The sequence below is a fragment of the Lotus japonicus genome, chromosome 1 (genome assembly GCF_012489685.1).
Source record: "Lotus japonicus ecotype B-129 chromosome 1, LjGifu_v1.2".
In the NCBI taxonomy this organism is placed as follows: domain Eukaryota; kingdom Viridiplantae; phylum Streptophyta; class Magnoliopsida; order Fabales; family Fabaceae; genus Lotus; species Lotus japonicus.
Genome location: NC_080041.1, coordinates 127,336,521 through 127,348,127, shown reverse-complemented (window position 1 = coordinate 127,348,127; position 11,607 = coordinate 127,336,521). Strand labels below are relative to the sequence as shown.

Sequence of the window (11,607 nt, the reverse complement as noted above, 5' to 3'; positions counted from 1 at the left end):
GTTAAGATTGTTGCAGATGAGATACCTCCAAAGCCACCTGACTTGTGGATTTTTGCTGTTGTGCCTCAAGACTATGAGCTTCCGCTTAATGCAAGGCCTCCACCGGACCCAGGTGATAGCATTTTCAGAGCATTGCCAGGTTTCATGTTTCGCCAACTCCCTTGATCCCTGATTTTTCCTAACATTTCTCTTTTATTACACTTGTCTAATTTATTTGATGATTTGTGCCTCACATTGTGGACAATGTGTGATTTAAGTGTGGGGGTGAGAATATTATTTAGGAGTAGTAGAACCTCAGTTAGGATAGTTTGCAATTTTATTTTAATTTATTTGCTTTGTTTTTATTCTTTTCAATAAAATAGTTCACACTTTTTCATTGAGTTTTAGAGATGCTGAGTTTGTGAGCAATATAACCATTTTTGTTTTGTTTCATGTCTCTCTTGGATGAAGTTACTTGCATTTTCAGTCCATCATGATTTGCATTGAGAATTGATTTGTTGGATTCATTGTGTTATATGCTTGTCATTTGAGACTACCTTGTGAGATTTTGGACCAAACACTTTAATGGTAATATCTTTTCCATGATTCTCTTCTTTCTTGTGTGATTTCCTCATGTTTATATGCACTGCAGAACTTGACTTGATTCTGACTGAAATTGTTGTTCATGTGCATACATTGAAGTGATAAGGCATTGTTTTTCAATAAGCTACTGGCCTAAAAAGCCTGCCTTGCATGTGTTAACCTTTGTTTTAGCCCCTTTGAGCCTAATATATCCATTCTTTTGTAGCTCATTATAAGTCTAAGTGAAAAACAATGATGATACCTTAACCTTAGGGAATGTAAGAGCTTTGGAATTGTTTTGAGAATTAGTATTCAATAAGTGTGGGGGCGAATTATTTGAATGCATGGTCTAAGTTGCTCAAAAGAGGCACCTTCCTTGTGGATAAATTGTAAGCAAGCTGAAAAAAAATTTGAAAGAAAAAAGGAAAAATGCAAAAGAAGAAGGAAAAAAGTGAAGTTACAAAGTGAAGGAATGTACTCATTGCAAAAGGAGAAGGAAGTGAAAGTTGTAAAAAGAAAGTTGTGAAAAGTAAGAATGTGTTAGTTCTTGGAGTTGTGAGTAAGTAAAATTCGAATTATTCTCCATTGCTCTTATTATTCCTAAGGTTTTAACTCTTAATATCTTTCATAAATCCTTCCTTGACCTTAGACTCATTACAACCTTGAAAAGTCCTTTGATCTTTGTATGCATTTGTTCAATTTAATTGGTGTGTTAGAATCTTGTCAAGCCTATGATAGATGCATGTTTTCATGAGATGATGAGAGTTGCTTAAGCATGATTAAACACAAGCCCAAACACTTGAGAGTATAACACTTGCATCCAACTTTGATGTTCAATTTGCAATTCTTGTTGGCTTAGATTAATGTAGGTGATGAAGCTCTTGTTGGTCTAATCTCTGTGAAAATGAAGTGGTTATTTTCTTGCTCGTAAACCTGAATTTCTACTTCTCAAAGATAAGTATGAGCTGAGTTTTTATATTTTAGGAAGTACTTGTTATCATAAGTGATTTTCTTATTCTTCTTTGAAGTTAAGTTTTGCTCAGGAATGCAAAAGGCTAAGTGTGGGGGGATTTGATAAGCGTATAATTGATGCACTTTATTTGTGTCTTTCTAAGATTCATTATATACATTTTTGTGCTTAATTGTTATGAGTTAGTCATGTTTTGACCATTAGTGCTTATTTGGATTATTCATAGAAAAGTGCTTATTTCTACACTTTTAGTTTCTATGGCTGTTTTGCTAAAACATATTGAATCTGGAGCACCAAATACTAAAAAAGGACTCATAATATGTCGTTGGAAAGCTAACTCAAAGGCCTACAACTTTCATGTTCAGCACAATTCCAGAACTAGCCTTGAACTTGGTCAGAATTTCCTTGCAAAGTTGTTGTGGCTAATCCTACGAGTCTGGAACAGTCTGCACTAAAATGATTATATCTTGGGCTACAGAACTCCGAATTAGGATCCGATTGAAGGCCCGTGAAGCTGACTTAAAGAGCTACAATTCTAATGTTTACCGTGATTGAAGATTCAGACTTCTTGTGGGACCCGCGAATGCCTGGTTGATCAGCAGCTTACTCCTTTTATGTGAGCCTGATTTTGTGAAGATTTAGAAAAGATTTAGATAACAAGGATTGTTACTTGATAAACAAGTTTATTTATTAGTATAAATAAGTGAGGTTTAGGCTTTTGTTAGACCTCACCACCTCACCACATCATCTCACCATAACCTCCTCCTCCTCCTCCTCCTTTATCTCTCTCTCTTTTCTATTATGAGTTGCTAAACTCCATAGTTAGTCTTAGGATTTTTAATATTCTTGTGTTTGCAAACTTGAGGTTCTATTCTTAAATGCGAATTTGTTCTTATTAATCCTCTTCATCTCTATTTCTGATCTAGGGTTTGCTTAATTCCGTAGTTTTAGAAATAAGAGTTGATGCATGTTCGCTTAGTTCATGTTAGTTCGTAACTGTTTCTTAATCGCTTAGTTTAGGAAACTGTGAATTAATTTCCGCTTAGTTAATTAGTTCTCATGAATTAGGGAATTGATAAGGAAGAATTAATCTTTTGTAACCAATGAAGGTTTGTTGCACTTGAATGTTATAATCTGATGACTAACGTTTTCTCTATTTTGTCTATCTCTTTAATTATTGCTTTGTTACCTTCTATCAAATCAATCAAAACCCCCTTTTATTTGTTTTTGTTTTACTCTAATATCAATTAATTATTCATCAAGTCCTTGTGAGGACGATCCTGGTGTTCAACACCTTGTACTGCATTTAAAGCAAAAATACTTTGACACGCACCCACGACAGTGCGTTCGTCAATGATATAAGTCTTTTTAGTATTCTTATAAAAAAAACTCACTTTTAGGCCACAAACATTTATATATGGCTCTACTAGTCACGTTTTATACTCTGCAATATACTAAACAAAATTCTTAAAGCGGTAGATAAGAGTTATAGTATATGAACCACAAACATTAACGACACCTTTACGACACCCAAATTTGTTACCTCCATCTTTTTTTTTTGTTGTTGATAATTTTGTTACCTCCATCTGCAGGGAGTTGGATTTGGCACCTCTAGTACCAAATCTGTCACTCCAGGTTTCTTTTTTTAAATGTCAGAACTATCCTCCGAAACTTTAAGTTTCGGGATACTTTGGAACTTTAATTTCCGGAGTACTAAAAAACACTAGGTGTTAATTCTAGTTGCAAAGGCTTCAGAACTTTAAGTTCCGGAGTACTTCGGAACTTTAACTTCCGGACTACTTAAGAAAAGGATATTTTAATATTTTCCCACTTTAAAATGGAGTGGCAAATCTAATATGTGGGTGGCAAATCCAACCCCCCATCTTCCTATCATATTTTTGATACAAGAGGAAAATTAGAAAACCAAAAAACTAACTAACGCCTAACGAAAGATATCCCCATCGCGTATGCAAGCAGAAGCTGAGCCATGCTCAGCGGAGGAGCCGACACTAACTGGAAGCGCTGATCCTGTTAAGCACCAGCTTTAGCCATGAAGTCAGCGCATGCGTTTCCTTCACGAAGAGTGTGCTCCAGACGAACCTCCCAATGACAATGAAGCAGATCACCAATCTTGGCAATGAGCGCTGCACACTCATGGGTGGATGCTGGAGGCTGAAGAACCAGAGACACCGCCAGCTGCGAATCAGAGAGGCAAAGCACAGACCGATAACCATTACTCCAAGCTACTCGCAACCCATGGAAAATTCCCTCAAGCTCCATACGAAGCACAAACTCATCGCCACCAAACCCCATGAAGCCCTCTAACCAATCCCCATGAGCATTCCGGATGCACCCACCAAAACCACTTCTCACAAAAGCTACACCCCTGCTACCGTCACAGTTAACCGCAACTTCCTGCTCCCGAGGCGCTTTCTAGGCAACCGCACGCTCCGGTCTATAATTAGCAGCCATCGGCCACGCTCGAAGGTTCTCACCACACAGCCCCTGGATCCAACGAAGAAGCGCCACAGGAAAGTCTGGTCCCCAAACACAGCTCTATTTCGAGCTGACCAAATGCCCCAAACTGCAGCCAACATCAAGCACTCATGCGAACCCGTAAACTGACGAACCCAAGCTCCAGGATCCACCTCTTCAAACCCAGGACTCCTGCCACTTAAACCCAACCCATGCCAGACCTGCCTCGCAAAATAACGAGTGAATCACCATTTTGGTCCCTAAGAAAGTAGGCACCGGTCATATTAGTCCCTAGAGATCATTAATGGTTAAAAAAATCCTTGTAAGTGTTGACGTCGGTCATAGTAGTCCCTATCTAAGTTTGGCCGTTAGTCCCTGGAACGGAAAGTGTCCATGTGTCACGTTATGTGCCACGTAGGTTTCAATTTAGTCCCCGACGTTATCAATTTAGTCCCTAGGTATTTAAATTTAATTAAAATAATGAGTTAAAAAAATAAAAATACAAGAATAGAAAATCTTAATTAAAAAAATAAAAAAATAAGTCAAATAATTTACAAATCAGATAAAAACTTTATTAAAAAAAAATCACATCATCAACTTCTTCCAAAGCTTCAACAGGTAGACTTAGTACAAAGAGGACAAAGATAATTAAAAAGCAACATCAAAGGAGACTAAGAATTAAGGTGCAGCAAAATGAAACTAATAAAAGGAAGGGAACGAATGTTGTAGCAGCTTCAGCAGCATCACGTCCCTCACATATTGGCAAGTCCTGTGTGTTGTACTTGAAAGCCTCTCCATGAAATTCACAGCAAACACAACAAAACTGCACAAAAAATTAAATTAACTGCACCCCAGAAAAAAAAAAAGACAAGTGCAGCAGGCCTTAGCTCCAAAATTCCTCACAACAAGTGCCAACCGAAAATTACCCAAGAGGCAATTGTGTCATCCATCCAATTTGTCACAACACCCTGCACCTGATATGAAGTATCTGCAACCCAGAACACAAAACAAAAGCAGCAATCCACAGCTCCCAAAGTCCCTCACAGCCATTGCCAAAAGACACATACCATGGAAGCATTTTACCTTTCCATCCAAAATGTCCACAACCCATCCTCACTCAGAGAGAATATCAAAACCCCAAAACCCATCATCTTCCTTCAACAGCAAAAAAAAAATCATAAAAACAAAAACATATATCAAAAAATAGAACAATGGAAGATGAAGGAGAGAAGCCATTGAAACCCAATCCCATCAACACTACCACCACACCGAATCGTCTCCTCCACCGATCTGTCTCCAGAACCAAACTCACCCCAACTTCATCTTCTTCAACAGAAAGGCACCAGATCCGACCAGTTGAAATTGATAAAGTTAGCATCTTTTTGTTGAAATCAGTGAAGAGTTTTCTCTGGTTGAAATTCAGAAGATAAGGGAGATAAATTGAGATGATTAGAAGAGGAAAGCATGTAGATTGGACCCAAATTTGAAACCCATCTGCTTGAGAGCAAGCTTGAAGAAACATAGTCCACAATCCACGACCCTTGACGAGGCTGAGTGGAGGCTTTGGATCGGTGGTGGCTGGTCGGCGGTTGCTGTAGTGAATCGGTGGCGGCTGGGTGGCGTGGAGGCTTTCGGGAGGGGATGGGTTTGGGTTAGGTTTCCAGAAGATGAAGATGATGAAAAAGATCTGGGGTTTTTTTATATTATAATTAAGATTTAAGAAAAATCTGGTTAATTTTTTATTTTTTGTAATTCATAATTTTAATTAAATTTAGTTTGGATTTTCTATTTTTTTTTTTTTTTAACTCATTATTTTAATTAAATTGATTACCTAGGAACTAAATTGATAACGTGAGGGACTAAATTGAAACCTACGTGCACATAACGTGACACATGAGCACTTTCCGTTCTAGGGACTAACGGCCAAACTTAGATAGGGACTACTATGACCGACGTCGACACTTACAGAATTTTTTTAACCATTAATGATCTCTATGGACTAATATGACCGGTGCCTACTTTCTTAGGGACTCCAAAATAACAGTCTCGCAAGCAGTGTAGAGTCGTCTGTGGACACACGGAGAGTTCACCACGCGTCTCCTATGGCGAAGCGCATTGGTAGGTAACACATCTCTCACAATCATCGAAACCCAAAAAACACACCTTGAATGGGGCATGAAGCTTCCAAATCCAGGTCCAAGATGGATTATTCCCCCTTCCATATCCGTAGCATCATTCAACAACCATTTATACGCATAGTACATGCCCGATGGATCTCCAAGCCAAACACAACTAATGAGTTCCACCACCGCGTCTGGGAGAACAGTAAAGAGAGAAGCAAAGTTCCAACTCCCATTCCCAATTTCACTGATATGTTCCGACGGGTTCAAGAGTTTTCCGGTAAATCAGCTCCTCTGGTTCAGTCCATTGAACTGTGCTGGTTGGATCGTAGAAGAAGATGATGGTACTACTACTGCCTCTCAGTTTCAGATCTAACTTGTATTGCTTTCAAGTCTGCTTTTATTGCTTTATCTTCAGGAATTTGGTTACTCCCAAAGTAAATACAAACTTTTAACACTCATTTCTGATAAAATTAGGATTGAAATATATATAGTGCAAAATTATAAAAAGAAAACAAATTGCTTACATTTTTAACTTCAAGTGTTCTTGTAGATGCCTGTATTCTGTTACAATTCCAATTGTTGATTTTTCAGATAAATGACAACTTTTGCACTTTATCCTTGTACCTACTGACATGTATGATAACTTAGGAAAATCATGACAATAACTTAAGCTTTTCCCATTAGCTGGGTTTGGCTATATAAATTAAACCAATGTCATAATACTTACGAGTGTTTAGCATTTTCTCTGATTTTTGGTACTCACTAGTGTTTTTCATTGAAGAGGAGGCCTCATTGCTACGGTAAAGGAATAGAACCAAAATAGCTTAATGTGTGGAGTTTTCCAAAATAACTCAATGGGTGGTAATTAATCATTGCAATTTTCCTAAAGCCATTCAATAAATTGTTTCTTTCCTAAAGCCATTAATTAAACTAGATTTTGATGAAGTTTAATTATAGATTTCCAGCTGGGAAGTATCAGTTTCAAGACTTTTGGGTTCAGTTTTTCCTTTTTGATTTGGATATTTTCTGGACGAATTTATTTGCATTTGCTTTTGTTTTGCAGAAAATCAAGAACCCTAACTACAATGGGCAATGGAAACCCAATGGATAAATAATCCAGGTTTGTTCAAGTGTCTCTATGTATATCCAGGTTCTTTGTCTTATACCTTATAGATTTCAGACTTCCCTACGCACTAGTAAATGCTTATCTTTCATTTTCCCTGTATTAGAGTTCGAAGATGACCTCGATCTTTATGTGCTTAAGGCTATCAAGTATGTCAGTTTTGAAGTTTGGCGGAATAATGAATATAAACTTGATGATGAGTTGTATAATTTATTTTAGTCTTCATATATATATATTTTTCAATTATGTTTGGGCAATGAACCGAATTTGTTCATTGTGGTCCTCCTCTTCTCATAGTCATTCCGATTACACCCCATTGATTTCTCCACTAAGCTTCAGACTCTTTAGGTATGACACTATCCTCTTCAGATTCTAGCTGGTGCCGCCTACCACTGCTTGCAGACGTCACCGAACAGGTTTCCATCCTCAACTCTACTTTGACGTGGAACGAAGCTGCTTGACCGTTTGCTGATCTTTCTAAGAATGGTAAATACATACCGATCCCATCGCCTTTTGCTACCTTCGCTTGAATTTCTTTGTCTGTGTAGTGTTTTCTTCTTCTGTGTTTCTGTTTGTCAATTGCATGTAGTGTGTATGAATAAATTGGTGGTTGTGTTTGCATGTATCATCTTCAGGCGTCGCCTTTGAGTGATTTTGCTCAGGGCCATTGCCATTTGAGCATGAGGTTCAGAAGGGGAGCGCGTTTGGTGTAGGACTTCTTGGCATCAAGGTCAATTGATTTTTCTGCTACTGTTTGTTTGTTATCATTCCATAATATTGTTCCTTAGATTCTCCTTAGTACTATGCATGTTCTGATGTACGCATTGATGTATGATTCCACAAACTGAAATCAAAGCTATTGCTCCATTCTGCTCTATTTGATTGTCAAACACTACCTTAAAAGTAAATGAGGGCTTCATAAGTAACGTGTGAGAGTTTAATTTGTGGATTTGTCTGCTAAATACTGTGTTATGTGTACTGTGTGGAATTGTGAGGGTGAATGTCATATTGAATGGAGTTCTTTATGGATCCAAAGTTATAGGAGCTTTGGTATGTATTTCAAGGCGGTGAATGGAAATGTTGTGGCTTATATCATAATCCACTTTCGGTTTCAGTTATATTATGTTTTGACTGTACCATTGCTTCCTCCTATCTCATTCCTGAGGGGGGGGGATCGATTCATAAAGGATAAGAGGTTACTGAGAGAGTGACCATATACAATCATTAAAAGCTCCTGCTGTAGGTGATATGTTTGGTCTTCTTATTTGTTTTGGTCAAGTATGTGTTTTACTTAAATGCTATGTACATTGGTTGCAGAGTGAGATCCTTGGGGTGTCCCAGACGATTATGAATGTGAGGCTTTTGACAATGATGCACCAGTTCCAAGCATGTCCTTCTCCATCGACCTCCTCCTCTCCCTAAAGAATTCCATGACTCAGAGGTTGTTTAAGTCAGGTCTAAAGTGATTGTTGGGAACAAATGTGGGGTAGGGGTTGGTAAGAAGGCCTGTGTTGCTCTTGATTGATTATAAGAACTGAAATTCAGACCAATGAACATTGTAGAAGCACTTCCAATAGATGCAGCACAGTGACCTGTAGGCTGAGATGTGTAAGAACCTGACTATAGCATGGAAAGAGCAGCAGAAGTGCTAGAATCCATGGCTGTGGCTGAAACTGGAAGTGGGTGATTGTGAGTTCCTAGTTCAATGACTGAGGTCATGTTCCTAAAGGGAAATACCCTCTTCCTTGTATAGAATAAGAAGCCAAATGCACATACCATCAGATATATATATATGTAATTCTAGGATTTCAATTATAGATGCATCATTCCTATCACATGTTTACACGGTCAGGTTATGTTAAACCTGAATTCAAAAAAGTGATTTATTTATTAACTGCACAACATGTTCCAAACATTTGGGATAAAATTGTCAGTGCCAATGAATAAAAAATTGAACATAACCAAAAATTGATCAAAGGTATCAAGTCTCCAACTCTCCATGAAGATCCTCACATCATATTCTCCAACCAGTAAAACAATGAATCTTTTTTATCATTGTCAAATCCGTGGAATGATGCACTATTAATAGGTCCTCCCCTTTCTTTATCCCACCGATGGCTCAAGCAGACAACAATGACTGCTATATCCCTGTGAACAGCCAGCCTCTCTTCCCCAGGAGCTATGCTATTAAGCTTTGCAATGGAGATTCCACTTCGTGTAGCTAACTCAGCTAATGCAGCATTAAGTAGATACTTTGCCATTCCCTGAATTAAAAAGAAATTAATTTTCAAAGTATTATAATAAAATGGATAGAAGGAGAGTTGAAAAAGAAAAGAACAAGAATTTTACATGGGGTGGGGCAGCATGAACAGCTGCTAGGACCCTTTGCTTGGTCATAACATCCCAAAATGCTGGAGATGCTAAGATAAGCACTTTATCCTTGGGAGTTAAAACTCTTCTATATAAACAAGGATCAGCTGCATAAGATGGCCGATCAGATGGTGCCCTTCCACCACTTGTGCTTGCCTAAAGAGAAGAAATTAATGTGGATTCATCCATAACACTGACAATACATTGTAACATGTTTTATACAATGCTTCCAAGCTATAACTAATTAAGCTATCATTCATTCAATCTTTTGCTAACAAAATAAGAGGTTGTGTAAAATATGAGTTTGTATACATTCACACTCTCATTTCTCTTCTATTTCACTTCCATTTCTTTTCTTATCTCGCTTATTTTTCTATTACATCACTTATAATATTTCTCTATTTTTTCTTAATTTCTCTCATAAGGTGGAGGTTTGCGAAGGGTGTAACAAAAACTTAATCTAAATATATTAGCATGGATATAGAGACATACCCGCAAAACCCCTTCCTCAAGCCTAACAAAGGTCTCTATATCTGAGTCTAGAGAGTAGCACCCACGGTCCAGACGGTACAGGATGTCGGGCCGCAACTGGTAGCCTCCACCATCTTCTCTACGAACAATCTCATCAAAAGAGCGTCATACAAGCATGGCTCGTGAGTCGCCCATGCTCCATATATACAACGTGCCCTTCCATATGAGCGCGGCAACACATGATGAATCCGGCCGATCAAACACTGCGGGTAGTTGGCTTGGAGATGAGCCGCAAGCTGACTCCTAGTAGCGGCCACTGCTCCCCTCACACCATCTATAGACATGGGATGAAATTTGGTAATACAATCTGCAAAAAAGTTAAATCAGGCCATTAAAAAATTAATTAACAAATGATAATAAATTCACAAGCAAACATTGGTAGAATACTAAGCATTAAATAAATACATAAAGTCTTTATGATAAAGCTAAGTTGCATGATGGATCTCATGCTTCTGTTAAGCAAGTTTTTTAACAGAATAACAAAAGCAGAAATGTTCAGTTAACACAGTTGAGGCTAAAGTATTAACCCACTCTAGCTTTCACAATATGATGTTAACTAACCTAAATTAGTTTATCAAGGATTAGCCAGAGCATTCTATGTCCAAAGAGATTGGAATGTACACCTAGAATCCTACCACGAGCATGTTAGGATCAGCTTCTCTTTGCTCATAATCAATTTTGAAACCCATAAGTGACGTTTCATCCCATAATTGATTGTGAGTCCAAAATCAATTATAGAAGACTTTCCAAACATGCACTACTACCACTACTCTCTTTAAAGAGCCAAAAAGTATAATATATAAAATCTAATAAAACTTTGGTGGGCACACCAGCCATCATCAACCACAAGTTGGATTTGTTCCACACAATAACAAGTCCATGTTCTTCAGCTTCTTCCACAAACTTGGGCCTTTTTCCCCCTCCTCAAATTTCTTCCCAGGATTACCTCTACCATTGCCATCTTTCCACTTGAACCTTCCAAGCTTATCGAGCTGAACGCGAACCTCCAACGCGATCCCTTCGTTGTTGTTCTTCCCCTTGCAGCTGCTTCCCATGCTGCAGCTGTCATCATCTCTTCTCAGAAGCTTCTCATAGTACTCCTTGTTCCTCTTCTCCAAGCCATGTTTCTGTGCTTGAAGATCCTCAATCTTCTTGTGGAGCAAGTACACCCTGTGATCCTCCCTCATCTTCAGCACACACTTTGCCAGCTCCCCGGCCTTCCTCTTAATAAACACCGACTCTGATGCCAGATCCTTGTTCTCTTCCACCAGAGTGTTGACCCTGTAGCTCAATCCAGCATTCTCATTAAGCAGAACAAGCCTCTCGGACTCCAACCCCTCAAGCAAGCTCTTCTGCAGCTCATTCTTCCTTGAGGACTCACAGTACTTCCTCTCCATCACACCAACCTCATGCATCAAGATATCATGCTCCACATTCTTAATCACAAAGCTCAG

At 38.4% G+C, this 11,607-nt stretch overlaps 1 long non-coding RNA gene across 3 annotated transcripts; it reads left to right on the top strand.

Moving 5' to 3' along the window:
• Positions 1-6,036: 6,036 nt before the first annotated feature.
• Positions 6,037-9,087, top strand: LOC130730498 (uncharacterized). 3 transcript variants are annotated; one of them, XR_009016365.1, is made up of 4 exons: positions 6,037-6,470; positions 7,193-7,738; positions 7,888-7,982; positions 8,570-9,087. It is a non-coding gene; the product is annotated as an uncharacterized LOC130730498 (long non-coding RNA). The 3 variants fall into 3 exon arrangements; XR_009016366.1 differs by having other exon boundaries at positions 6,037-7,249; positions 7,359-7,738; XR_009016364.1 differs by having other exon boundaries at positions 6,045-7,738.
• Positions 9,088-11,607: the final 2,520 nt, after the last annotated feature.